Below are 27447 nucleotides of genomic sequence, written 5' to 3'. Positions count from 1 at the left end.
CTGAGGTAGGGAGGATAGACGAGCCCTGCCATTGGTGCCACCGTGACTGTGGGGCCCATACTGACTTCTCAGGTGCTTTCTTTACGTCGGTTTCGCTTTCAGAAAAAAAGGTAACGCTATTATTTTAGTGTCATCCATTCTTGTCTTGTTGATATATATATGGGTTTAAAGAACTGCATCCCATTGGTCTCCTCGTAAGCAAAGTAATGCTCGCTCGCTCACATACACACACAAGCATACACAGATACGAGTTCACCCGCATACACATTTACACATGTCCATGCATGTACACACGCACAAAAAGTACGCATGCACACTGAAATGCAAAAATACACAAATGTGCGTATGCTTTCCACGGGAGCTTTTCTAGAAATTCTTTCAATGTACTTGAAGTCGACACTAATTGGGTGGAGAGATGGCGTTTTTCTGCAGAAATCAGGCATTTGTATTGGCTCAAAGGTTACCCTATTCTTAGCAACATTTACCTGAGTAAGGTTGACAACTGGTTGACAACAAAAGCCTTAGGTGATAGCGTTATCAAGATATTTCGTTACGTTGATGATTACCTGATTTTCTCCAATAGGGAAGAATTCGATTCCGCTGCTACCTCAGTAAGTGAGCAAAGTAAACTTTATGGGGGAGGATTCAAGTTTACCAAGGAATTTCCTCAGCGACGCGTAATTCAGTTTCTTGACATTTCCTTGAGCTTCGAACAAAATCATGTTTGTTGGCAGTACTCCCCAAGATCTTCGAAGCCGTTGCTAAACTTTCAATCCAAGCATTGTAAATTAGTAAAAAACCAATTGCCATGTCGTGCCTTAAGTCTTCCCTCACCAGATCCTGCATGCACAAAATGAGCGCCAGTTTTGATGCGCAGGTCCGGCGCCCATTAGAAGCAGGTTATACCAGTGTAGCAGTGGCCACTGTGGCTGAGCGCATAATGAAGTCGGTTTCGAGAGGGACGGACGTGATTACAGAAAGTAGTAATGGTAAAAAAAAATAGTGGCTATTCCGTATATTCATTCAGTGTCGCACAGGCGTAAAAAAGTTGCAACTAGATATGATGTTAATGTTGCTTTCACTGCTCCCAATAAGCTAGGTAAGATATGCGCTGGCGTACAGAAAAAGGAGCGGGTAAAAGGCAAGAAACGAACAGATATTTGTCCAGTGAAGCACAATAAGAACAACAGTTTTACTGACTGTCTGTGGTTTATAATATTCCCCTTAGCTGTGGCCAGTTCTACGTAGGGCAAACGGTACGGTGTATCAATCAGAGGATAATGGAACATAAAAGGTCGTTAACCGGTGGATCCGCTTCTAATCTTTCGCTAGATTGCCGAGAATGTAACCGCACGCCAGAGTTAGTTGAATGCGCGATATTTTACAGGCATAAGAATGAAGATACGCGTCTTATGGTAGAGGCATGGCATATCTATAATGGTGGAAGTGCGTGCGTGAGTCAGCCTTCGATTACTTTACATAAGGAAGGAGATAAGGAAGGAACAGTTATCTCTCACGTAGACCAGCACGTGTACCCGACTGACACGTGGTGTTACCGTTCCTGAGCATGCGCAGATGAGTTTTGTGTCTTCTTTCTTTTTCGCCTCAGTGCTGCCTTCAGTTGATAGTCGGCGGTCGTGTTGTCCACTTCTATACTCTTGTGTCCTGTCTGCACGCCTCACTTCTTTTTTGCATAATGAATCCTTACCAAGTAGCTCAGCTTTCTGTCGTTCCAAGTTTAATTTTTATTTCTCACGCCTCCTCTATCTCGTATCGCTGCCTAGGCCTGTAACGGACCTGCTCGTATCAATCTTTTCTCTGCCTTTTTTCTACTGATACTCAAACGCCTCTTGCTCATCCCGATGGCTGACCGGTTGATGCTTAAGTCCACTTTAAATGCAAGCGCTTCTGCAAAGTGTATGTTACGTATGGGTCTCACTGCGTGAATTCTTTCGCATTCCATAAGGATGTGCAGAGTGTTCTCGGGGTTTTGGCTGCAACATACACACGCCTCATCTTGTTCCGAATATTTCCTCCGCTATGATTTTGTCCTTAGGCAACCCGCTTGAGCCTGTTGCGTAATCCAGGGTAGCGTATCCTACTTTTGCCGAGAAGTAGCGACGCCTGCCTATCGAAGCTCGACCGACGTTACTTATTGAGTAGCGTGGCGCTGTCGGCGGGCTGCAGGCATCCGGTACACCATGGCGACCAAGCAAGAGCGAGACGATTTCTGGTGCGAAACTTGCACGGTTTATTCAAAGGTAGAGCAAAAGATGAGGTCGCCAGTGGGAAAACCAACACGAGTGCAAACTATTTCTAATGGTGAGTCAGTGGGGATAGTGAAGGAAGGGATAGCAGAGCTCACGGCAATCAGCACCTCCGCCCGTACGGAAATCGCGATCGTACCTGTAAAAGTTATATGTTTTTTGACAGTCTAGTATTTCACTATCTTTAATTTTTGCTGAAAGCCATGTTTCGGTGAGCACAACTATATCAGCTGAGCATGCGTCGATATGTGATGACAGTGATGTGCGTTTGTTGGCGATACTTTGGACATTTGTAAAAAGAAGTGATAAGGAGTTTGCTTGCTTTGGAACACGAGATAGCTATGCTGCACCCAAATGTGAAGATTGTGGACCCGATGGTTTGTTGTTTGTTGGGGTAATCGCGCTCCTAGCTGGTCAAATCTCGCATACTTCATCTGTAGCTGCGCAATAAACGTAACATTTTTACCTATGATTAGTTTGTTATGTCGCAAAGAAAAAGACTGGCCGCTGGCCTTGCCAAAGTCATTTAGTGCTTTCCGTGATTGACGAGTGGCTTTGCAAAAGTCTTCGCCGACTGAAATACCATCGGCTTTAAACTTCGCTTTTTGCGACAGTATATGGTCTCTGATTTTGGAAGACACAAACTTAGCTATAACAGGCCGTGTCTTGCCGACAACGTATGTGCCTAGCCTATGAGCCCTATGGATAGCGACTTCCGAGGGAGTCATGTTGAGACAGTTTCTAAGAAAGTTATGGATCTGGGCTTCTGATTGAGCCCACGTTTCTGATACGTTGTCTGAGATACCATAGAAGATCAAGTTGTCGCGTCTTGAATGGTCCTCCAGAACGTCTAGTCTTGACGCGAGCGAAGCGCTTTCATTTGAAACTGCCTCATGGACTGCGGTAGTAATATCACTTCCTGAAGGCATATTTTCAAAAGACTCAACCGCAGCTTCCACAGCAGTCACTCTATTGGAAAGGTCTGAAACGGTCTCAGTAAGGTTTTCTTGGTTAGCCTTTAGTTCAGCTATGGCATTCATCATCTCGGCATGTCGCGTGTCAAATTTTAACGACAAAGCAGCTATGGCCGCCATAACTTCATTGTGCTTATGCTGAGCTTCAGTATGGGGACCAGGGTTTAATTCTACATCCCCGGAAAGTAAGAGCAACATAGCAACAGAGACACAATCACTCAGAGTGGCAGCCAGCACTTGTGGGCAAGGGAAGAGCAGCAAACCAACATTCTTTGTACGTTTACAAAAAAGCGATTCGGACTGACTAACCTGCACAAGAAAGCAGAAAGGAGAGCTTAGCAGCTACCGCATGGCAGCTGCTCTCCCGTGCCCACTGGAAGCGCCTTGCTGATGCCAGTTGCTTAAATCTGAGCGCTGCAGTGGTGCCGCTGGCGGCAGTGTCCGTGTCCCGCTTGAGACCGGCGTGAAGATGATGACGTCTTCGATGCTCAGATAATCAAGGCTTTTGTGAGCTGCTTGTGGCGGTGGATCCAGCAGGAAATTCGATTGAGATGTAGACGTAGCACACGTGCTAGACGGTGACGACGATGAGCCGAAAACAGCAATCTGCACAAGAAAGCAGAAAGGAGAGCTGAGCAGCGACCGCATGGTAGCTGCTCTCCCGTGCCCACTCACGGGAGACTCCCCGTGACCACTCACGCCACTGGAATTCTGCGCCGTCTGCGCAACAAAACGAAAGGTATTTTTCGTCGCGCCAAAGCAACTAATCTTCCCGAACGCTGGGCAGCATATCATTGCATTCACGCAGAATATACTATCGCTATTACAAATGCAAAAAAGATTTTTTTCGATAACACCCTCCCATCACTTTTGCAGTCTAATCCACGTAAATTCTGGAATATTGTTGGTGGCAAAGAAAGCAAAACAATCCAACTAACCCGTTCTGACGATGTCGCGATCCCTCCGAACCAGTGCTGTTCCGTTTTGAATGATGTATTTGCTTCTGTCTTTCACAAATGTGCTCCTGCCACTCTACCGTCGGTAACTAAACCCTCCTATTTACCAATGAACTCCATTTATATAGATTGGGTCGGCATACAAAAGTTGATTGAAAACCTGAAAATATCTTCTTCATCAGGTGAAGACTCAATTAACTGTAAAATGCTTAAAATTACTGAACCATATTCTTCCATTATGCTTTCGATGCTCTTTTCCCAGTCTCTCGGTTCCTCAGTTCTTCCAAGCGATTGGAGGGTTGGCAAGGTTGTTCCGGTCCTTAAATCAGGTAACACTCATTCCCCCGATAACTATCGTCCTATATCACTGACAAGTATACCATGCAAAATATTGGAGCATACTATACATTCTCATCTGATTGATTTCCTTGAGTCTAATTCCTTCTTTTTGACTGAACAACACGGTTTCAGGAAAATATTTTCATGTGAAACACAACTCATATGTTTTACTAATGACCTATTTACCCATACTGATATGGGCTTCGATGTAGACTGCGTGTTTTTGGACTATGCAAAAGCTTTCCACACTGTTTCACATGATCTTCTCATTCTTAAACTTAGCATGCTTAACATTGACCCTAATGTACTAAACTGGATTAAAAGCTTTCTGTCTAATCGAACTCAGTACGTTTCAGCTAATGAATGTTCATCCTCTCGCACTTCCGTACCATCGGGTGTACCACAGGGATCGGTGCTGGGACCCCTCCTTTTCCTCATTTACATAAACGACCTTCCTAAATGCATTTCCCATTCATCTATCAGGCTTTTCGCAGATGACTGCATCATTTATCGCAAAATAACTAACCACACTGATACTGATAAGCTTCAAGACGATCTTAGAAGCAGATCCAACTGGTGCGATAAATGGCTCATGCGACTAAGCGTTAATAAATGTAAAACAATGCATGTATCAAGCCGCACTAACACTGACAATACGCGTGTTTACTTACTTCACGATACCTCTCTTGAATCCGTCAACTCGTACAAATACCTAGGTGTCCATATTTCACGTAACTTATCATGGCATACGCACATCAAACACGTCACTAATAACGCTAACCGGGTTCTTGGATACTTGCGTCGAAATTTCTCTGCTGCGCCTATGCCGATAAAGCTTACCCTCTACAAAACATTAGTGCGACCAAAGCAAGAATATGCATCCACCGTATGGGATCCCCATCAACTCACAGTGATAAACACTCTAGAATCCATTCAGAATCGCGCAGCACGTTTCATCTTATCTAACTATTCCCGTTACGCCAGCATTACTTCCATGAAAAACACACTTACATTACCGGAGCTTTCATTGCGCCGTAAATGTTTTAGACTGTGTCTTTTCCACAGGCTGTATCACCACAACCCACTATTAAAGGATCATCTTATTACTCGCCCTTCATACATTTCATCCCGTTTCGATCACATGTTTAATGTTGGTGTTCCATATTTTAGAACAAAGATGTGTCATGGTTCTTTTATTCCTAAAACCAGTGCCGACTGGAACGACCTTCCTCCCTCCATCGCTGCCATTTCTGACGTTGGCAACTTCAAAACTGCTGTATTTTCTGCCGTTTTGTAATACCTATTATTGTATAATTATGTACTTTTTTGTTCACTTACCACTCCTTTCTGTAATGCCTTCGGGCCAGGAAAGTATCCGAAATAAATAAATAAATAAATAAATAGATGAAAGAAAATGATAAGAGCATGAAGTGATTAAAAGTACATTTCGGAGCCCCTTAAATAGGCTCTCTACAGTCGTGGAGGGGATCTTGCTTCCGTCGACTTCACGTGACCGGCACAGAAAGAGGGCCCATCCTCCTCTGGTTATACCGAGCTTGCTGAAAGGAAGAGGTCGTCCCGCCTTCTGGAATTGTAGACGCCTGTCCGCCTCTTCGGCACGTTGCGTGTTCATGGAAGTTCTCCTCTAGGTCCAATTCGAGAAAAGGGTCTCTCTAAACTCGCACACCCGCACACACAAACACACAAAAGAGGCCTGTGCACTGCGGAGCTTTCGGTAGACCGGCAGACATTCGAAACGGTCATGGCGAATTAGAAAGTCACGTTTCATTTCGACGAGGCCTGGTGGAAGCAGGTCGGGTGAGAGAAAGTTCTTTCTGCACGTGGAGCGGGACGCCAACAATAACAGGCGAAGTCATGCCTCATTTCGACGATGCAGGGTGAGATGGTCGGTTGAAATTCCTGTCAAGACGTGGTGCCAGACGCCAACCCTAGGAAGCCTCAAATAGCAATGCACTGCCTTGTGTGTAATCATATAGATTTTCCCTTCTAATTTTTTTCTTCCCATTCTTCTAAGTCTCCATATTCCTTATGTTTCCATTCCTTGCATCCAATTCGTTGTCTTTCTTTCTCTAACTTCTTTTCTGATTACTCCCGGTTTTCTATTTACACTTTCAGTCACCCCGTTCTTGGATGCCAACTTTCTCCACCTAATGCTCCATTCTGTGACCACGCTTTTGAGGTACAGATATTTGTGCACTTTAGCCGCCCATTTATTTTGATCAATGTTGATGTATCTCTCTTCAAAACCAATTTTAATCGGCGCCTATTTAACTTCAGAAGAGCCCCAACCCATGTCACCCTCCGCTACATCATTTGTGGTTTTACCTTCGACCCACAAAAGCCAACCGGCTTACCGATCTTTGGTTAACGTTTAGCCCCAATAAGATATATGATGTTAAGTGGAGAATGTAATTTGCGAAGGTTATATGTGGCACCATTACTCCTTCCCTGATTCCAAGCACCAACTCATACTTATTGTGGCCTAAATGTGATCCGTGATTCACTATTGCTGCATTCCGCTTCCCCTTTATTTTCGATTATCTTGGTGTGTGCTTGACTAAATCTTTCATTCGTTTATATATACGCACAGGTATTTGTATTGTTAAACTATGGGTATAACTTGCTGTTGAATTGACACCACGTAATTGCTCATTTTTTTCAATAAAGATCATAATTCTCGATTTCTCTGCGTAAACGTAAGGCCTAGATTTGTCACTGCATTGTCACAAACTTTCACCAGTGTCTGTAAATCTCTTACACTGTCCGCCAATACGATAATGTCGTCCGCATACAACCTTTTTTTGCGCCATTCGTCTACTATACGCGTAGGGTAAAGCAAGCTTTCATTCACTGTGCCCGGTGCACCCGACGACAGTGCCACTGCAAGGGGATCGCTCACCCCGACAAGCTTCCCTGGAAGCCGGTTTTCACACCTCCTGGTTCTAGCCACGCATTGACATTGTGCTGCTAAACCCGAGGGGGCGGGATCGAATGCCGGCCGCATTTCAATGAGCGCGAAATGCAAGAACGCACGCGTACCGCGCACTGTGTGGAAGTTAAAAGAACCCCTAGGTAGTCAAAATAAATTGGGAGCCTCCACCACAACGTGCCTCATAATCATATTTGGGTTTTTCTCGTGTAACCTAAAAAGTTACAATTAACCGTAAACAATCAATATGCCACATTGTACTCATCCTAAAATTTTGTATTTTCCGCCCCAACTCAAATCTAATCGGGCAGCAGTGCCCGATCTCTTAAGATATACTGAAGAAATTATGCAATGCTTTCCCCGAGGCAACTGGTATTAAGGCGAAAAGCATTATTTCCCTATACATCAGCTATATTCAGAATCGATCTATTTATCTATATACCTACCCATTTATGAATAATCTTACGCCGACCCAGTGCACAAAGTAGTGCACCGCCTTAGGATACTAGGTATGTGCTCCTTTCAGTCCTAATGACGTCAGCAAAGCAAGCCTGATGCCACTAACGGTCAAAAATCTAATCGGGAGCGCAGACAGCGTTCCCGAACACGTTTTGTGATGTACCCTGGCGCTTAGGTGTTTCTTGTATAGCGTAGGAGAGTCCATTGTGAAGGCAGAGGTGCACGGTTGGGCACATGCGTTCTTAGTTCATGAACTTGAATTTCGTCAAGAAAACCTATCCAAGCATTCCCACCTGCTTTATCAGAAAGGTACTACAATGTGAACATACCAGCGGTATTTTTAACGGCACCAAATTTTAAGAAATAGACCAAAAAATGGCTGTGGCTTAGCTGAGGTTAAGCCCAGGATGCGAAGCATACTAGCCGTTATTTTAACGCGACAGCGTTAAGGAGCTCGTGTCGCAGAAAAGCCGGTGTCGTCGGCGTCGGCTCAAGCGTGCGGCGCTTGCTCAGGCACACATTTCCTTGTCGCGCCGAACGCTGCGTTGCTCGACGCCCACCGCGTCCTATGCGGGGCGCGTAGTCGCTGCGCCGTAGCAAAGCCACCTAGAAACAGTCTCTGTAGCACGCCGCAACCTTCGCTTCTCATTCCAACGAGCAGCTCTGTCTCCAGGAGGCATCTCACCTCGTGAGTATCTAGCAGAGGCAAGCGCAGCTGCTCATATACCGCCGCGCCGCCGCGAGCGACGGCGCGAGTTGGAGCCCCGTTTCTCCTCTGTCGTGACGTCATGGTGTCACGTGGTCAGCCTTGAAGGTGACGCCGCGAGCGATGGCGCGAGTTAGAGCCCCGTTTCTCCTCTGTCGTGACGTCACGGTGTCACGCGGTATTGAAGGCGACACCGCCGCGACTGAGGAGCTGGGTTGAGCTCTAGTAATATGCTTCGCATAAAAATTGGAGGACGCTTAAGCTTCGCCTTCAATAGTGGAACGCGAAAGCGTTCCCGTCGACCCGCCAAGGGGTGTAAGACAATGGGCTACGGCACAGCGACTACGCGCCCCGCATCGGACGCGGCGAGCAACGAGCAACGCAGCGTTCGGCGCGGCAACGAAAGGTGCGCCTGAGCAAGCAACGCACGCCTGAACCTTAGAAACAACTCGTTTCTAAGGCAACACCGCATTCACTAGAGGCGCTTTTGTACCGCTTTGAAGCATCGAGCTCGTGGCTGAGTTTAAAAATGTCCGTCATCCATTCCTTCTCGCAGTTAATCGAGCACGTCTTGCGTCACACCTCCCTTTTCTTTTTGTCACGACAAACGTTGCTCAAGAACTACCGTTATGGGGCTTCTTAAAGGAACTTGTCGACACTATTTCTTTCTTAAAAGCCAGATTCAACCTTGAATATTTGTTTACCGTTAATCGCACGTCGCTAAATGCAGCACTTATAGATAACCTTTTCCCTGAACCGCTGTACCGAAAGCCGTATCTGTCTCTATTTGGTCAAGATGTTCTTTGCCGTGTCCGTAGAATGTGCATTGCGCCAGCAGCAAAAACGTTTTTCTTTAAGCTGCACACCTCCACACTGCCAGTTAAAACGTGGCTTCAGGAAAAAGGACTCTATGTACCCTGGAATACAAATTGTAGGCTTTGCAATCAACCCGAGACAATAGAACATTGCTTTATACTTTGTCGTGACGCATTCCTTTTTTGAGACATTTTACAAAGAACTATCAAAAAAGACTTTCCTCTCACATGTTATGGTATCCGGTTCCTTCCTTTCAAAAAGACAGCCAGTAATACACCATATGATTTGTTTATGTTATTAGGACTTTATTCATTATGGAGAAGTCGAATGATCGACAGACATGCCGAGCTACCTCGCTCGACAAGGTCTATCTTCCGTGAAGAGACTGCTCAAGCCCGGAGTGTGGTGCTTACATATGATCCCGTCCCTGAATGGATTTCACACCTGGACGCTTGTGTTTGTTTGCCAGAATTTTGAACTGTCATTGGACTGTATACTTTCTGTGAATTTGTTTCTCTTGTATGATCATATGTGATGTAACTGTAGCGGTTTGACAGTAACGATAATCCCATGCAATAAAGAAAAAAAAAGAGCTCGTGGCTGAGTGGTAGTGTCTCGGTCTCACACTCCGGAGACCCTGGTTCGATTCCCACCCAGTCCATCATGCAAGTTGTTTTTTATTAATGAAATGCCTGCTGGGATTTATCGCGCACGGCCAACGCCGCCGACACCAACACCGACGACACCGGCATTTCTGTGACACGAGCTCCTTAACGCTATCGCGTTAATATTAATCTTCCTCATATTATTATCATTCGAATATTCAGATGGTAACCTGCGGATACGGAGCAAGTTGAGCAGTTGTGGGCGTAATTCGCGAAGCTACGGTAATTGCCTTAAATATGCTTGGTGGCTAAAGCAAATTAGTAGTTTGAAGCCCGTCCTCGTGATCGCCTAGCTTAGCAAAAAACCTTTATTAAACATGCTCCTGCAATACCTGAGAACAAATTTTTTTCCAATTAGGTGTTTTCTAAACGCGTGAATTACTCGGGAAAAGATTGTTGGTCCTGAGCGTTCCCAGACTTTTCTGGCATTTTCATCAAAGGTTGGGCTCTGTGAGCATGTTCCTTACAGCCAGATGGCTCTCATTTTTATGCACATTGTTTTTCTAATGGCAAGCCGTTTAACGTTTCAGTATACACGTAGCAGCGAACGTGTTCTGTCCAAAGCTTGCTTGGTCACAGAAACGGTACACGATGCAGTGATGTTGCAGATTTAGAGCGTCATTGCTCTCAAGACATTGCGCTGCTGCCGGCGGAGGCAAAGTAGCGAAAGTGAACTGCTTAGCAGGTTCTCCCGCGGCCGTGCCCATCAAGGGTGGCAAAGCTGAAATCACAGACGCTTTTTTTTTTGTCGGCTTCGCTTTCCGAAAGAGATGTGGTTGAGGAAAAACCAGAACGACGCTGGTTCCTGGCGTCCACAAATTATATTTTAGCATATCCCGCTCAATCAGGTTTGATTCCGCCGATTCCACGGCTCGCGTGGTGCCGGGCGTGTCGTCCTCGTCTCACGTAGTGTTGCGCTACAGAGCCGCCCTCCTAACGAGGAAGCCGTGGGCAGGATGAATGGCGAAGATCGGATGGTGCTGGTACAAAGCGCACGCGGCGAGTAGGACTGGTCATGACTGGAAGAAATGTGAAAGCAGAAGTGGCTAAAGCGTCAGAGTGCAAGTAGAAAGGCTTCAGACGGTAGACGGATAGCGTATCTTCCAGGCCGTCGATGAGCAATAGAAAGTTTCCAGGTGCACGCTTGAGTACCTTGAATGGACCATCATACGGAGCCCGTAATAAAGGACGCACAGCGTCGGGGCGCACAAAGACGCGCACAAAGGCCAGCATTGACGTATACACTGCACGAAGAACGTAGTTGTCAGGGGAAACGACAGTGCACATAGGGGTATACGTAGATTGTAGGTGTAGTTGGAAACGTCAGCCGGTAAGGTTGGCGAGTCGTCACAGAATCCACCAGGAACTCGAAGAGTGGTACCGAACACATGCTAGGCAGCGCTGGAGGAAGAGTCACTACGAAGAGCGGTGCTGATGCCAAGCATAACGAAAGGAAGGCGCTCGATCCATGATGAAAGACAAGTTGAAGCCATGAGTGAAGCCTTCATTTCGTGGTAAAACATTTTGAGGATCCTATTGGGGTATCGGGTTGTAAAAGGTAGTCTTGATGTGATTGTTGCCGAGGAGCAGATTTGCTTGGTTAACAATGTTGAGTCGAATTGACGACCACGGTCAGTCGTAATGATGGATGGGACACCGTAGCGGCTAATCGAGAGTGTGACGAGTGCTCGAGCTATCGACTCCACGGTTATGTCCAGAAGGGGCACCGCTTCAGGCCATCATCAGGCCATCTGGAGTATGCGGTTGTGCAGTGGGGACGCTTGTTTCTGTGCTCTTCGGATTACGCGTGGTGACCGGGACCGGACGGGCGGACGACTGCAAGAGCGCCGTGACTACGACAAATAGATGAGTTCTTTCCTTCAATATTGCTACGGGATAGTATTTCCAATGACGAAGAGCCAAGCAGTAAGAAGACGATGATTGGAAGCTAGCGCGGGCTGTTGCCTCTTGGCCAACTGCGCCGTATTGCCTTGTAATTATACTTGTAAATAGCTTTTCGTCGGTGTCTTCCTACGTAACAATATTTTGAGAATTTAGATTTAGGCTAGTTTTTAGATCTAGGCTAGTCAGGTGAAGTGCTCGAGAAAGAGCAGGTCAGTGACCTAACGGCTGGGTCTTCTCCGGCCGGGAGCTATAGATTTGCAGGGCTCATTAGCGAGTCAACTACTTTAGAAAGGCAGTTAGTATTTCTTTTCTAGGTGATCGGCTTTTTGCGGTAGGCAAAATTTTATTCGAGCATGTGATTCCAAGCGGTTTTTTTCTAGATTTTTGTGGTAGTGATGACAGAGCGCTGCTAAGATGTTCAAGCAACTGAATGGTAAATGTAAGGAGAGTGAGGTGTAGGTGAATTGGAGGAAACATGGTTCGAATGTGTAGAGCAGGGCGAAGGCACGGATTTTATGTGCAAATGCTACGCATTAAATGCACGCCTGGACAGGGCTGACGAAGCAAACACCAGCCTAGCGTTAGGTATGGATGCTCTAGAAAAGGAGCGACATGTAGAGAGGGCAGAGGAGCGCAAATTCCAAAAGCAGCTTAGCGAATCATTCGACGAAGAAATGGCTGACACCACCATGCGAAGTCACATTGGCGGGCTTTCCAGCGCCAGCCACGTAGATGGGGCATGCACTGGCATGGACAGCGATAGGAAAGATGCTCAGGCAGGTACAGACAGGAATAGCTATGCACAGGCGGCAACTAGGAAGTCAGGAGGCGATGGAGAGGAGGGTAACAAGCTAACCCCAAGGAATGAGGTTGCCATCAATGATAAGAGGCAGCATAATCTGGAAGTTAGGAGGGACGAAGGGAATACCCTAGTGCTTATCGGTGGTGAGTCAAATATGGGTAGGTGCAAGATAACTACAATGGAGCGTGTAAAGGGTGATAAGCGGGTAGCAGTCGGGGCATTCCCAGGCAGGACAATGGACGCAGTACTGAGAGAGACAAAAAGCGAACTTTCTACTGTTGCAGAGCGCAATTTGGTAGTGGTAGGGGCGGGCCTAAATGATGTACTGAATAATGAAGCTGCAAAAGTGCGCAAAGATTAGCGGAGGGAGTTGATTTAAGGGTGATAGCTCTGCAAGTCCAGATCGTGGTGTGCAGTGCCGGAGGTGAAAGGACGGAACGGAGAAATTACCAAGGATGTTGCGGCTGTTAAGCGGGAGATAAGAAAGCTAAGCCAGTAGAAACGATTTGAAGTGGATTAAACAGAGAAGTGCATAGAGCAGGATTTAGCGGAGGCTTTATACGAGATGGCATCCACTTTAATGGAAGGCTAGTAGCCGAGACCGGCTGGCGCCTGGCAGGCCGGTCAATAGCTTTTTTAGGGGGTCCACTGCGGCTCACGGCGTAGGGGTAGGTAGAAACAATGTAGAAATGCAACAATAGAGGCTGACGCCAATAAAATGACCATTAGAAGGTCCAGGAAAAAAAACTACACAAAAGAAATTTAACACCAGGATCAGGTACATGCAAGGCCGTAGAAAGAGAGCGAAGTGGTTTGAAATAGAACAGCAGTTAAAGGACGAAGAAGTAGCTGTATACGGGCTACGCGAAACACATCTCGGGGATCTAGGAGACCCACCGTTTATTGAGGGCTACGTCTGGGAAAGGAGCAACAGAACAACAATGGATACATCAAGGAACAAAGTGGCAAAGAATAAAGTAAACTTGCAACGAACATGTCTGTAACTGTAGAACTCGTACAGCGCAGCATACAAAGGAAGAAACAAGCCGAGCCGGCCAGTCCTTTGTATGTTGCGCTGTACCAGTTTTAGAATCCAATAACAACTCGCCCAATCCTCAACCCTAGTGAAAATGTGTGGGTATCAGGTACAATTGCCGGTAAAAACACATGGCCAGGAGTAGTTTATTTAGGGACAGGGGACAAATGCAGGCAAGAGAACAAGGATCTAGTGAAGTGTCTCAATGACGATGTAAAGCAGTTCGGAGAAGGTGCCGATATTGTTCTGCTGGGTGACATGAATGGCCACATCGAGGATCTGGATGGATACACCGATCGTATCGGGAAGTTGATACTAGACTTCTGTGAGCGACAGAACCTAGTTATAGTAAATATAGAAAATAAGTGTGAGGAACAAATCACGTGGAAATCCCTTGACAGGCAAACGACCATTGCTTAATGTCGCGGGGGATGTACAGCAACTCGCAATAATGTGAATAGACGAAGAGGGGAAGTATAGCCTCGGAAGTCATCACAAGCGTATTAGTCTACAGCTGGGAGCACGGCTCAACAAAGAAATGCAGGGAAATCGAAAAGAATACGCAAAATAAATGACGAACAAATAGCGCAAATAGCGGCTGCCATAGAGGAAGCAATAGAAAAACATCACATGGAAAAGAGGGATTATAATCAGTTAGAACTACACATTACTACAAAAATAAAAAGTAACTGGAGTAAACCGCTGGAGAGGAAAGAGGAAGCCACGAAGTTGCAGGAATAAGGAAATTAGGGAGGCCATCGAACAACAACGATTGGCATCACAGGTACACAGAGAGGCAAAGAGGGCGCAGTTATCCGAAGAAGAAATAGGCCAAAAATGGGAATCTTATTGACAAAAGAAATAAGTTCAGGTCCTCGTCCAGGCTAAAATAAAGCAGCCCTCTGATCGCTGGCTGGCTGAAGTTCACGATGCAACTAAAGGGGGGTCAAGAAAATTCTGGAACCATATAATCTGGCTGGGTAAAGCGAATCACAGAAAGGAGGAACAGATTCACGATGCCGAGTGAAAATGTTTATTGGGAGATGACGCTGAGAACTACATTGGTTCAGTTATAGCTGAGTCATTTAGGAAAGACGATAGGGTAATCGCCCCAAATGTGGGAGCAACACAGGATAGCACAATAGTAAACAGCTTAGAACTGGCCAATCTTAACTGGAAAAAGGCGGGAGCAAACGTTCCAAAATGCACGTCCGCAGGGATAGACGAAATTCAAATCAAGTTAATTAATCAACTTGGCCCAAGAAGCAAGGAAATAGTGATAAAAGCATTGGAGGCACTCATAACAAATAAGCAAATTCCGCACAGCTGGAAACAGAGTAAAATGAATTTGATTTATAAAGGAAAATGCGATAAGACGAACATAATGTCCTTCCGACCAATTACGATAACATCAGTTATATATAGGCTGGCGACGCAAGCCTGAAATTAAAAATGCAGTCATGGGTAGAAAGTAATAGAATACTCGGAGAACTTCAGAACTGGTTCAGAAGTGGTAGGCCCTCAGATGATAGCCTGTTCGTGCTTAGCCAGTGCATAGAAATAGGTAAGGCGGAAAATAGACCTCTTTTTAGCCTTCCGGGACATAAGCGGTGCATGCGACAACGGGAACAGGGAACTCGTGAGGAACATATTAAAGGATGAAGATATCGGTCATGAGGCAATTGATTTCCTACAGGAAATATATCGAGAAAATAATGTTGAAATAACATGGGAAGCAATTAGGAGTACGACAATTGTCGAGGTACACAAAACATTAAGGCAAGGTTGTCCTCTATCACCGCTGCTGTTAATGCTTTATGTGATAAGTATGGAAAGAAGGCTACAAGGAATCAATCTAGGGTATAATCCGTCGTACTTATTAGGCGGAAAGGTTGTTGAACAACGACTACCGGGTTTAATGTATGCGGGCGAAAGCAGAAAGGTGACAGAAGGTTAAAAGTTTCGGGAGACGTATTTAAAGAAAACGGCGAATTTTAATAACTTACAACACAGTTAAACAAAGATAAAAAGCTGAGCATGGTGGCAACTGCCATCACCCCGTTTAAAGGCGACGCTCCTAGCTTCCATCCATCCATCCATTGTGAACCTCTCAATGCAGGTAAACAGGTACCTAGGATTTCCGCAGGGAGAGAAGCGGGCCAATATATAGACCTGCAGATGACTGAAGCTGGCGTCCGGGGAACCGATTATGCCAAGAGGACTCGCAGTGTGGCGATGCACTTTAGACTGTTGGCAGTTGAGGCACGTGTGTGACGAGCGACGAATGTGTACGTTAATACAGAAGGATAGACAGTTGGGCGAGTTGGTATGGTAACATGATTTTGGCTTCTAGCGCGAAGTGAAACACGGACACAGAAAGCAGCAGACAGGATGAGCGCTAACTCTCAACTAAATTTTAATTAAAACGAAGAACATATATATATAGGTGATTGCAACAACCATAGCATAATAACATGACAAGGTAAAAAGCATCAGTTAAACATATCAGGGGGCATGGAAGTCAAAGAACAAAAAAATTACTTCAGATTAGTACACGTATTGCGAAGGTACTGAAATTCGCAATCTAACAGAGACAACGAAGGATGACTAACGCAAGTGTCTCCTAATCTTTTTATGTGGAATGCCTCGATAATTTCCCGCGTGGTTTGGCATCTGTGTCTAGAAAGAATTTTTGTGTATTCAAAGAAAGGTTTGCAACCACAATCGAAACATTGTGCCACTAAATGTGATGCATTAGGGTTGTTTAGTGAATGTTTGTGTTCCTTTAGTCTAATGTTAGTGCACCTGCCGCTCTGTCCAATGTAAGCTTACCCGCACTCGAGTGGAATCTGATAAGCTATACCCGTGTTGCAAGGCACTAAAGGCGACACATGTTTAACTCCGCAATCATCTTTTCTTTTTTTCCCGTCCTGTTCAAGTCTCCTATTTATCAAAGGGCACATGTGTCCTTTGATGGCCGGAGTTTATTCCTGCATCACCACTGCACCGATCGGTCGAGTTACTGACGATACATGCCCGCGTCTTGGTTGCGCCGGCATTGCTGAAGCAGGAATGATTACTAATACTTTCAACTTCCGCCTCTTGAGCACTGTTAAAAAATGGCCAAGCTATTTACATTGCTGCCATTGCTCGAAAGGCCGTGGTACTGAGCGCGTGCACGTATATTTCTTCACTGTGTGTGCTACCGTAATAAGCAGCGACAAGACGCACCAAGATGTGCGCGCAACGTGCTCGGTCTTTATTGGACTCGATAGGAAAACAAAACACTCAACAATGGTAATTATTGGGGTCGAGCACGATGAAACAACAAACGGATACGATTAAAGGAACGTTTTAGGTTAAGACAATGAGCTGGAAGTGATTTTTCTCGGCAATCTTCCACTACACCAGACAGACCCTGCCCGCCGGCGGGGAAATGGACACGTCACGCTCCGAACTTCGGTTAGTATCTCGTCATGCCCACAGTGGCAGCGATGACAGCGCTCATCCTCGAAGGCTGTGAAGTGTAGAGTGACTTGATCAGGGATGTGTTCATTCGCAGCACGTCTCAGTCGCTGACGATGTTGGATCCAAGCCTATTCTCGGGCGACTGAGAGAGGGGATGGTGCGCCAGCGATACTTTCAACGAGCCCCAGACATCTTAAATGATGTTGGCCCCCGGGGATTGAGGCAGCCACTTTAAGAGAGTGACAGCGTGCTCTTCCAGCAGTTATTGCACAACACGAGCAGTGTGGATCGGCGGCCTATCGTGTTAGAATATATAGTCACCTTCCAGGAACGGGCCGTCAAGAATCTATGGAAAACAGTACGTCGTCTATGACTGCCCTGCACCTTTCAGCGATGAACTTACCTTCGAGGCGTATCAGTGGGTGTCGCACAACGCTTAGTAAAAAATATCGGCTCATTTCACGCAGTAACGATGAGATCGGCGCACTGCAACTGACAGTAGAACGCTTCCCGACAATGCGGCCAGAGTGCGCCGCCGTAGGAGACGACGCCGTTCAAGACCCCGCCCCTCCAGCACCCGCTCCTGCGCGAGCTGCTGCCGCCACCTGACTCAAGCGCTCGCCGCATCGAGATGCAATGCGCTCCAAGTTTTCGCCTAGGTGTGAAACAGACTGTACATCTTCCTTCGAATAAAACGTCCACGCACACACACGTAGGCACACACATGTAGGCACACACCACGCGCGGTACGAAACGTGCCCAAACACGCGCAGTGCAAGAGGCAACCAAGGCGGTGGGAAGGAAAGGTGGGAGAGGCGTACCACCCGCTAGTTGAATTTTGCCCCGCATGCGGCGCTCTCAACGCCGGCGCAGTAGCGCCGCTAGCGGTGCCGTTCTTGCCTATGTGCAAGCAAGCATGTAAACATTTGTTCGCACGCGTGCATGCTGAAACACGAACACAGACGTTGACATCCGTACCATAGAGTAATACAGTAGACGGAAAGAGTGGACACTCCCGTAGGCGCCTGGGGCCGACTTTGGCTCTCAGCGCATGCAGCAGAATCGGAGACACCCATCAGCTTCCAAGATGGTCGCCGCACGCCGCCTAATCTCGGAGGTCATATTTTCAGTTTCGTTTCTTTTTTTCCTTTTGTGACCCATACAGTTGCTTTAATCGAGTGGCCTTATGCAGGAGCTTGTGCCGCTGTTTATATGCTGCGACGACGAGCGCGCAAAGGTGTTTCAGTTTACGTTACTTTTATTTAAATTTATATTTGCTGTTTCAAGCTGTAACTTAGCGTAGCAATCATGCCAACTGCTTAGGAAGTAACCCGCCGTGGTTGCTCAGTGGCTATGGTGTTCGGCTGCCGAGCACGAGGTCACGTGATCGAATCCCGGCCACGGCGGCAGGGGGGGGGGGGACACTCCGTATAGATCCCATTGGCCGTTTTCGAGCAGACGCTCTTTCGACGCTAGCGCCAAGGTCCCCTTCAGTTACGGCCCTAACCAATGGGCGACGCATTAAGCAAAATGGCGGCGCACATGATTGTTTACGTTGTCATGGCAACAGCAACAGCAGCCGCGCGGCACCTCCTCTCCCAAACGTTTTTCTTTCCTTTTTGTTTTTATTATGCCGACCTGCTCCACTCCCTTTCCCCATGCAGCGCGCGCCGCTCACTTTTTTTTTTTTACCCGTAAGCGCCGAGTTTTTTTCTTTTTTATAGCGCGCTTGTTACCGCACGCCACGCGCCAGCTCGCAAGCAATGCGCGCGCTACGCCGCGCATTGGCATTGCTTGCGAGCTGGCGCGTGGTGCGCCGTGGGCTATGCGTTCGCACGCACGGAGTCTTGCCCATACTTATATTATACCAGCATGTGCCGGGACATAAAAAAATTCCACTTCCAACACAACAGATGTTTAGTCTCGCTTTATTGACTTCGTTTCCGAAAAGAGATTTTTCTTACAAGGTGGTGTGATACACGCTCAAAAAATGAGCAAAAGTGAGAAGTGCATGACATATACAAGAGTACTAAAGACAAAAGTTCACAGATGGTGAAATAACAAAAGAAAGTGCTAGAAAACGCGAAGGCCATTTCATGTACACACATATAAAAACAAGATTTTTATATAACGTCCTCAAGACGTAAATGTAGACGAGCTCCTGATATGTGCACTAAGATATTGCACAAAATGGGACGACTTGTATGACATACTCATGACAACTATAAAAAGTGAAAAGTCACTGGTAATGGCAAAAACAATGACACGCAAAATACCTGAAAGATAGAATAAAATGCTAACATTGTTTGATTAAGAACCATACCAAAAGAAAGCTTACTTATAAATCTGCACGAAAGTATATGAAATGCTTGACATGTTCATTACTGCTGAACAAATTGAAAAAAACCTGGCAGAAAAAAATAACATTGTACTAAAAACTGAAACACACATCACATTATTTTTCACAACTTGAGTAACGGTGGCAAGGGGAAGAGATGGTAGTCGGCTTTTGCAGCAGCACATAGAAAAGATTCGCAGAAAGGCTTATTCCTCAATCAAAGACCAGGTAAAACAAGCCAACACGACTTTTCTCTTTACCCGAATGCAATGCTTAGCAATAAAATTACGTCACTTAAGGCACTAAGTCGTACCTACTGGGCTCTCCCTTGTATAATAAACACGAACTGCAAAAATCTGCACGTAGGACACTTGCAATGCTCATGCTTTTCAGAGGGAAAAAAAGCGTATCATGCCTACACATGAAGGTTGTTCGCGCGGTTTTCCCATTGGGGGTTACTGAGATAGTACGCAAACACTAACAGTAATTTTTCAGCTGTTAGTTGGTTTGTCGAACGTGATACACAGAAAAAGCACTGAGGGCGGTATGGAAAGCTGGGCAAGTTACTGAAGTTGCAGAATGAGACTTGGCACAGAAAAACACAAGTCACAGACCAGGTGACAATGAGGAGGAACATCTATTTGTCAGCTTTCTCTACCGGGAAGAGGCAAGTGTAGCACAATCAAGGCGCAACGACGTCCGGAGCCTCACGGAGTACACAAATGGACAGGGCTCTGTTCGTGTACATGCGCCTTCTGATGTCCTTGGGTCTGAGCGCTCACCTGTTGTCTTTAGGCACTCGGAACAACCTTGCAGGACTTGTTTTTGAGGTATTTGTGCACCACTGCACGATGCACGAGCGGTACGAGTCGTGAAATGGGTGAAACATCGCGGAGCACAAGCACACAGCTACCGAGGACCACAGAACTGACGAAACTAGCCACGTCGGTCAACGCACAGCAGCGCACGCATCTCGATGACAGTAGATAACAAAAATAAAGCGTTACGTAGCCGACTAAGCAGCAGCCGGGCTGGCGGGGATGGCACGGCGGCGCGGGCGCGTAGACAGTCGAAGGTGAGGGAGTTGAGAGGGTATTACGAGAGAGGGAGTAGGGAGAGGAGTTGAGCGGGGGGAAGGGCTTGGCCACCTGGATCGGCGCGCGTGCGTGCGACGATCAACGAGGCCATGCAAGGGAAACGGATTTTCGCGTCGCCCATTACAGAGATGGCGCCAATTTCCTGTGCCACGGGAACCGGGGAGTGTCCTCCCCCCCCCCCCCCGACGGCGGCCCCATTACTATGGGGGCGAAAACATCCGTGTACTTAGATGTAGGTGCACGTTACAGACCGCAGCTGATGGAAATTTCCGAAATCCTCCACTACGGCGTGCCTCATAATAAGAAAGTGGTTTTGGCACGTAAAACCCCATAACGTAATTTTCTTTTTAGGAAGTGGGACTTTTTCACTTGTGATATTGCACGTCTAGTAACTCACGCCAAAAGGAGCACGGCCGCTGGTTAAAAAAAAAAAGAACAGTTGCGGCCTGCCGCGTGCATTGAAAACGCTGTCATCCGCGGCGGCACTGCCAGTCGGGGACTGTTGTCTCGGCACAGAAAGTGCTTGCGGAACGCCGTCGCCCGTGGAAACCGACGCGTCCCGTCCCGGAAAACTCGCATCTCATGTTTATTTTTTTTTATCCAGTGGCCGTGAAAGGGGTATCGTGAATAAATGTGCCATGTTCCTTAAATGTAAATTCACGTGCTGCACAGGTAAGAACACGAAAATAGCGGACAACAATTTATTGCAGCAAGATTGCAAGGGGCAGATACGAAAACGGGAAGAGACTGCGGAATGCAAGTAATACGGGTGTCACACGGCCCACTTGAAATCGCAATCAAGCCTGATGCGATTTGAATTTATCGGTCGCGATTGGTTCTTTTGCGCAAGCTGCGCGATGGAGCTAATCGCAGTTGAGAATTTAGAACCGGAAAGGGCTTGATCGCGATCGAAAATGCTCGTGTAACACCGGCATAATCGACAATACTCGGAAATTAATGGCCTGGTGGCAATAACTTTACACAAGAAAAACACATACAAGACGTGTTGCCAACTGCCCAGATAATAAAAAACTGCACAGACCCACCAGCAATTAATTTGCTCAAAATGGCATTGTTCTAGAAGGAAAAAATGTGACGCTTTTTCTTGTACTTCCAAAAAGGAGGGTGAATTAAGGTAGCAAAATTATGTGAATGGTTGCCTGTCAGAGTAAAATTGCTACAAAAATATTTCGGCACGCACCAACATCCTCATCTGGATTGTGTGAGCCAGTGCGTCCGTCATTAAACAGCTACAATAACCACTTTGTGGTGGTGGTTGTCACCTGCGATCTTGGAAGCCTTGCAATCGTCGTCTGATACTTGGAAATTTGCCGTTGAGCATGTATGATGTCCTTTGGCTGCGGAACGTATTTTGAGGAAATAGTGGAGATTCCTGCAGTACGTAGAATGACAAGCAGAAGGTAAGCAATACTGGAAGCTTCAAAACTATTGAATGTAGACGCTACGTCCCTTCGTGTAAGCAACACTGGAGCCTTCAAAGCTTTAGAATGGAGATGCTGCGTTCCTTCGTGTGATGCATATTTTTCTGATCTAAGGTCAATGAAGTACTGTTATAAATGCTAAGAAACAAGGAACTTTCTACGGTAAGGACTCAATACAGAAGTAAAACATGAAAATACGTATCTTCAGTCCAATGCAAAACGGTCAACAACGCCCCAGCGCACATAGCCTGCTACAGAAGTTGAGAGAGAGCGCGCGCATTATTGCTATACTGCAAATATTGCACGTTTACCGCTTTAGACATAGCTACATTTCTTTTGCAAAAGTATAGCACCATACTTTTTCAGCCGTCGCTCAGTGTAACACAAAGATCTCTGCACCAAACGGCATGTTTTCAGAGGCCGCATTTCGTAACAAATACATTTTCTTTTCTAACTTCGTCATTGTATCGAACATGCCTCGCAGGCCGGACGCTGCCGCGTCGCTGTTATCGCTAGCATCACCGCTCATTGCTGCACATAAAAAAAAGAAGAATGCGAAATCGATTTCAGCGTAGCATATGGGCAGCAGCTGTTTATGGCTTCAAAGCCGCCGTCACTCGTTAATGCGGCTAACAGTGACATAACGAAATACGAAAAAAATAAGACTTTAACAACGTGCCCAAAGAACATCATGTGGCCTTACCATGAAACGGCGATAAAGCAGTAATGCCAGACGCTGGCAGAAGAAACGAATAACGATCCTCCGGCGTATTTTGCAGAAAGAGTCCAGCAACGGGGCCTGACTAGTCTTCGCATGTGTTGGGTCGTGCCATCTGGCAAGCTGCTAGCCGCAGCCACATTTTTCTTGATGTGCTCTGCCACGTAGCGGAATCGGCGAAGCTCCATAGCTCGCCCGCGAAACGGCTCGAGTGTCCACTCGTGTCCTTTACTATGTAACTCTATGCACTTATTGTCGTGAGCAATATGAGCGGCAACACGCGACCGCGAGGCTAATAGCCTCGAAACCGAGTTAGCGCGTTACGCGGGTGGCGCTGTCGAAAACAGAGAGGAAAAGTGGCGCTCTTTTTTGCACTCCCGCCTCGGTAGCGTTGCCACGAAGCTGATTGCGCTTCGGCGATGATAAGGTGGCTATGGCACGCAGAGGGTGGCAATGTGCTGCTTGCAGTTCTGCGCAAAATACCCCCCCCCCCTCTCTCTCTCTCTATGACACACGCGGAGCGTCTGGCAGTGATACCGGCGTGATACTATAGCGCGTGTAATAGCCTTCACGCGAAGGGAAAAGCAGTATTGTTTTTTATGCCTGCTTTGCTGCATCCTGGTTCATGCGAACGGAGAGAAGTTTCACGCAGCAGTCAGTTGAAAAGCTTTTATTGGGCGCTTGCGACATGGTAACAAATTTTGAATGCACAAAAAAGATGCACCCCATTATATCAGCATTAGCATACCGTTGCGCGTTTGGTGGGCTAATAACGGGTGATGCTACGCCGGTTTGAATAACGGCCTCCATTCTTTCTGGCATAGACCGTAGAGAGCCGCGACGAAGACTGCGCCAGTTCGAAGACGTTTTTACAGTTCTTGTACAGTTCCCTACAGTTCATCAGCGGTCGCCAAGTCCAAGGAGAGCGTGGAAAGGTTAGCTTTCATACGCGCCGAAACGTGCTCATGTCAGCACCATTCGCGAACAACTCAAGGTACATTACCCATCGTTCATCTAAAAGATGTGCCACGACCTTTGCTGCATGCGCAGGAGACATGTTGGAATAGATAATACCCATCCGGGTGTCTGGGCCCGAAGTTCACCAAGGAAGAGTGGGACGCGCTCCTGCGAAGTCCCGTATTTGAGGACCAAATCCTGGCCGTCCAGGGCGCCCGCGATCGGACTGGCAGACTAGATCTGTCAGTACCGTCGTGGGATTAGCTGGGTGCGCGTTTTATCGCGTCTTGCTGGGCCAAGTAAAAGTGTATTCACTCACTCATCCAGGTGTGGACCATTAAATGCATATGCGACCATATCGTGCCCCAGCAATGTGCAGTACGCAGCACTCGCAAACCTCCCATAGATGCTTACAAGGGAGCCGCCATGCGAAATAGCCGCCCGCACGTTTAGTGGCGTGCGTCCGCTTGCCGCCACCTCCTTGGTGTTGTGTTCTCCAAGCGCCACACTCTCTTCTGTTGGTCCCAACGAGAAAGTACATTCGTAAGAGAAGATGATGCGCACCCTCCAGCTGCAGTGATCGACAGCGAACTTCAGGCGAGCAGCTTTGTTGGCAGCTGCGAGAAGGAGCCTCTGAGCGCCGATGTCACTTCGGAGTACAGCTTCCCTTAACCTTCACCGTACCGAGCGGTCATTACATTTGCCAAGTCGAGAGTACTGCAGATATATGCAGTACTCTCTGCAGAGAGACTGCAGCGACAATTCGTAGGTCTTGCTCCATCCACGGGGTGCCGGGTCACCTCTTGCGTGGTGCATCCTTAATGCGTCCTTCATCTCGGTATGTTCCAACTATCCTGTGGACGGTCTTCACCTGGCAGCCTGTCAAGCAAGCAATATTGCGCTCCGGGTAACCTTTCTTTCAGAATTCCACGACTTCTTGGCGCTTATGCAAAGGCACTCGCAACATCGTTAGGCGCTGGAACACAGATGTCTGCTAGGCACGGACAACCGTGGTCTACCTTATAAGCATATTCCAAAAAAAAAAACACGCGTATCAGTGCTCAGCCAATATCTCCTAGGTATAAGGAAATCGCGTGTATCCCGGCACGCTATATCGCAGCCGATCCCTCAGTAGTTACGTAGTAGTCTGATAGGTCATTCGATGTGGCTGCGCGCGCTGATCTGAACTCATATCATCGCTAGCGCCTGGTGACACGCAATCCGCTGCTGTTTCGTAGCAACGCTAGCGAGGCGGCAGTGCTAACAGCGGAACCGCGGCGCCCTTTCCACTGCGTTTCCGGCAGCGGCGAATCGCCCTACGTCGGGTTCGAAGCTATTTGCCACACCTTCGCGTGCTCCCTCTCATATTGCTCATGATAGTACACATTCACACGCCCCCACGCATGCACTGCAAGTGCACGCAGATGTGCATTAACACGCGCACGCCCAAACGCATACACGCCACGAACGCTCACACACGCATACACTCACTCGCACACATGCAAACGCAAATACCGATACATGCGCACAACGATACGCAGCCACGCTCAAGACGTGTACACGCACAATCACTATCTCGGCTGCCTCTCAAAAACCTGTGCGTGCAACCAGACGGCATACACTCGCTCTATCGTTATCGTTCGAACACCAGCTGTAATAGCTCGCTCTACGGTTTAAATATGGCGATTATTGAAATGACTGCGCCCTCTGCGGGGAGGGTGAGAAATGATTTGCTCTTGTCGTGCGATTTCACCGCAAATTCCTGACAAAAACTCCTTCAACGCGCCACCATTGTTGCGATTACAAGTGCCGTAAATGCATATGTTGTTAGAAGGGACGACCATCTCGTTCTAGTCATTTGAAACTTTAGATCTTCGACCGATATACTGAAATATATTTATTTTTCCCCTTGAATTACAGTCGTGCATTACGGTGAAGTTCCGAAGTAGAATGGAAGGTAAATATACCTGGTAGTGAAGCTTCCATAGGAGCCCATACGTTCATAACATGGCGCTGGATGGATGGATAACATGGATGGATGGATGTTATGAGCATCCCCTTTGGAACGGGGCAGTGGTTTGCGCCACCAAGCTCTTGCAATTATACTGCTTTGTGTCCTACCTAGGCTATAAAAGCGAAAATGAAAAAAAAAAACCTATGAACTCGCCCAACCACATTTTCTGATCCTCTATTGCGAACTTTGCTTTGTACGTCTCCGTTTTTTGTCGTTTGCCTACTTTACTTCCACCAATCTTCCAATCGCTCGTTACTAATGTCTATTGCCATGTTTACTTTTCCACTGCTCTCGCTGAACCCAAGGGCTTCAAGGAGGCCAGTGGTACCTAAATCGACCGCTGGGCAGACGCCTTCACATTCTAATAAAACATGCTCCATAGTTTCCCTAGCTCTACCGCAGCAAGCACATGCTTCTTCTTCAATTCTTAAATCTTGCTTTATAGGTGCGTGTTCTAAGGCATCCTGATCTCGCATCGAAAAGTAATGAGCTCCCCTTTGAGTTATCATAAATTGTTTCTTTCCTGATTTCGTTTTTCCCTCCTCAGTAGTTACTCATGGCATGTTTTTTTTTTTCCGTGGCCACCACCCATGAGTTTATTTCAGCCTCTCTGACTTTCTGCTTGTCATTTTTTTCTTCCTGGGTTGCTCACCCAACAGGCCGCATACGGGCTGGTAAGCTTCCTAGTCCTTTTCCTCCACTATCAATCAATATTTTTCCTGTACAGATACTTCAACACTCTCCCAGCCCATTTACTTTCTTCCATATTCCTCAGTCGTTCATCATACTCAATTTTACTGCGACCTTCCCTTACTTCGAAACCAGTCCAGCCCACATCACCCTGCACAGCTTCATTTGTAGTCTTGCCGTGAGCGCCCAATGCGAGGCGACCCACTGACCTTTGGTTCCCATCGAGTCCTGATTGTACCCCTGATTGAAAGTAAACAACCGCATTTCCAAAAGTAAGTCCTGGAACCATTACACCTTTCCACATGCCTCGGAGCACCTTGCACCTATTGTATCCCCATAGCGCTCCGTGCTTCATTATGGCAGCATTTCTATTCCCCTTCACTGTTATTGTTTTTCCTGTGCTGTGTTCATTGTACCTGATTGACAACATGGGTTATCTGGAGACAACGCGGCCAGCGTTCTTAAAGCATAAAATTATAAAAATAGAATATTTCTACACGTGTCGCATTCTAAATTCATTTTATTTCACAAATACTGCCTTCAAAATTTTTTAGTGTCTACTGAATCTTTGGCACCAAAATTCAATTCTTCCAATACAAGAAATAGTGATACATGGTATGACCCGTGCTTTCGTAATAAATATAGCGTACAGTCATTAAAACATAACCTACCACATATTTTAAATAAATACAAAGGCACATATACCTCTTCATCGATTGAACTGCGAATACATTTTGTAAACATGTGATCAGTCATTGTTTATCGTTCTTTCAGAGACAACTGTACGTGTTACTGATTTTGTAAGCTATACACATGTATTTCTATCTTCTGGTGTATCGAATGTATTT

General features: G+C 46.7%; 1 protein-coding gene and 1 long non-coding RNA gene across 7 annotated transcripts in view; one reads left to right on the top strand and one right to left on the bottom strand.

Annotated features, from left to right (window-relative positions):
- The window catches only part of LOC135918029 (uncharacterized), a 52598-nt gene extending 29327 nt beyond the window's left edge, over positions 1-23271 (bottom strand). The window contains exons 1-2 of one of the 2 annotated variants that reach the window (XR_010569513.2): positions 22924-23271; positions 3551-3847 (exon numbers count right to left, since the gene is read on the bottom strand). This is a non-coding gene — a long non-coding RNA (uncharacterized lncRNA). The remainder of the gene's footprint in view (positions 1-3550; positions 3848-22923) is intronic. The other variant, XR_010569514.2, reaches the window with a different exon arrangement.
- The window catches only part of LOC135918035 (solute carrier family 41 member 1-like), a 640016-nt gene that overhangs the window by 357108 nt on the left and 255461 nt on the right, over positions 1-27447 (top strand). The window lies entirely within an intron of this gene.

Source organism: Dermacentor albipictus, chromosome 5, assembly GCF_038994185.2.
Source record: "Dermacentor albipictus isolate Rhodes 1998 colony chromosome 5, USDA_Dalb.pri_finalv2, whole genome shotgun sequence".
NCBI lineage: Eukaryota > Metazoa > Arthropoda > Arachnida > Ixodida > Ixodidae > Dermacentor > Dermacentor albipictus.
The sequence above is the reverse complement of the archived record's forward strand: the minus strand, read 5'-3'. Positions and strand labels throughout refer to the sequence as shown.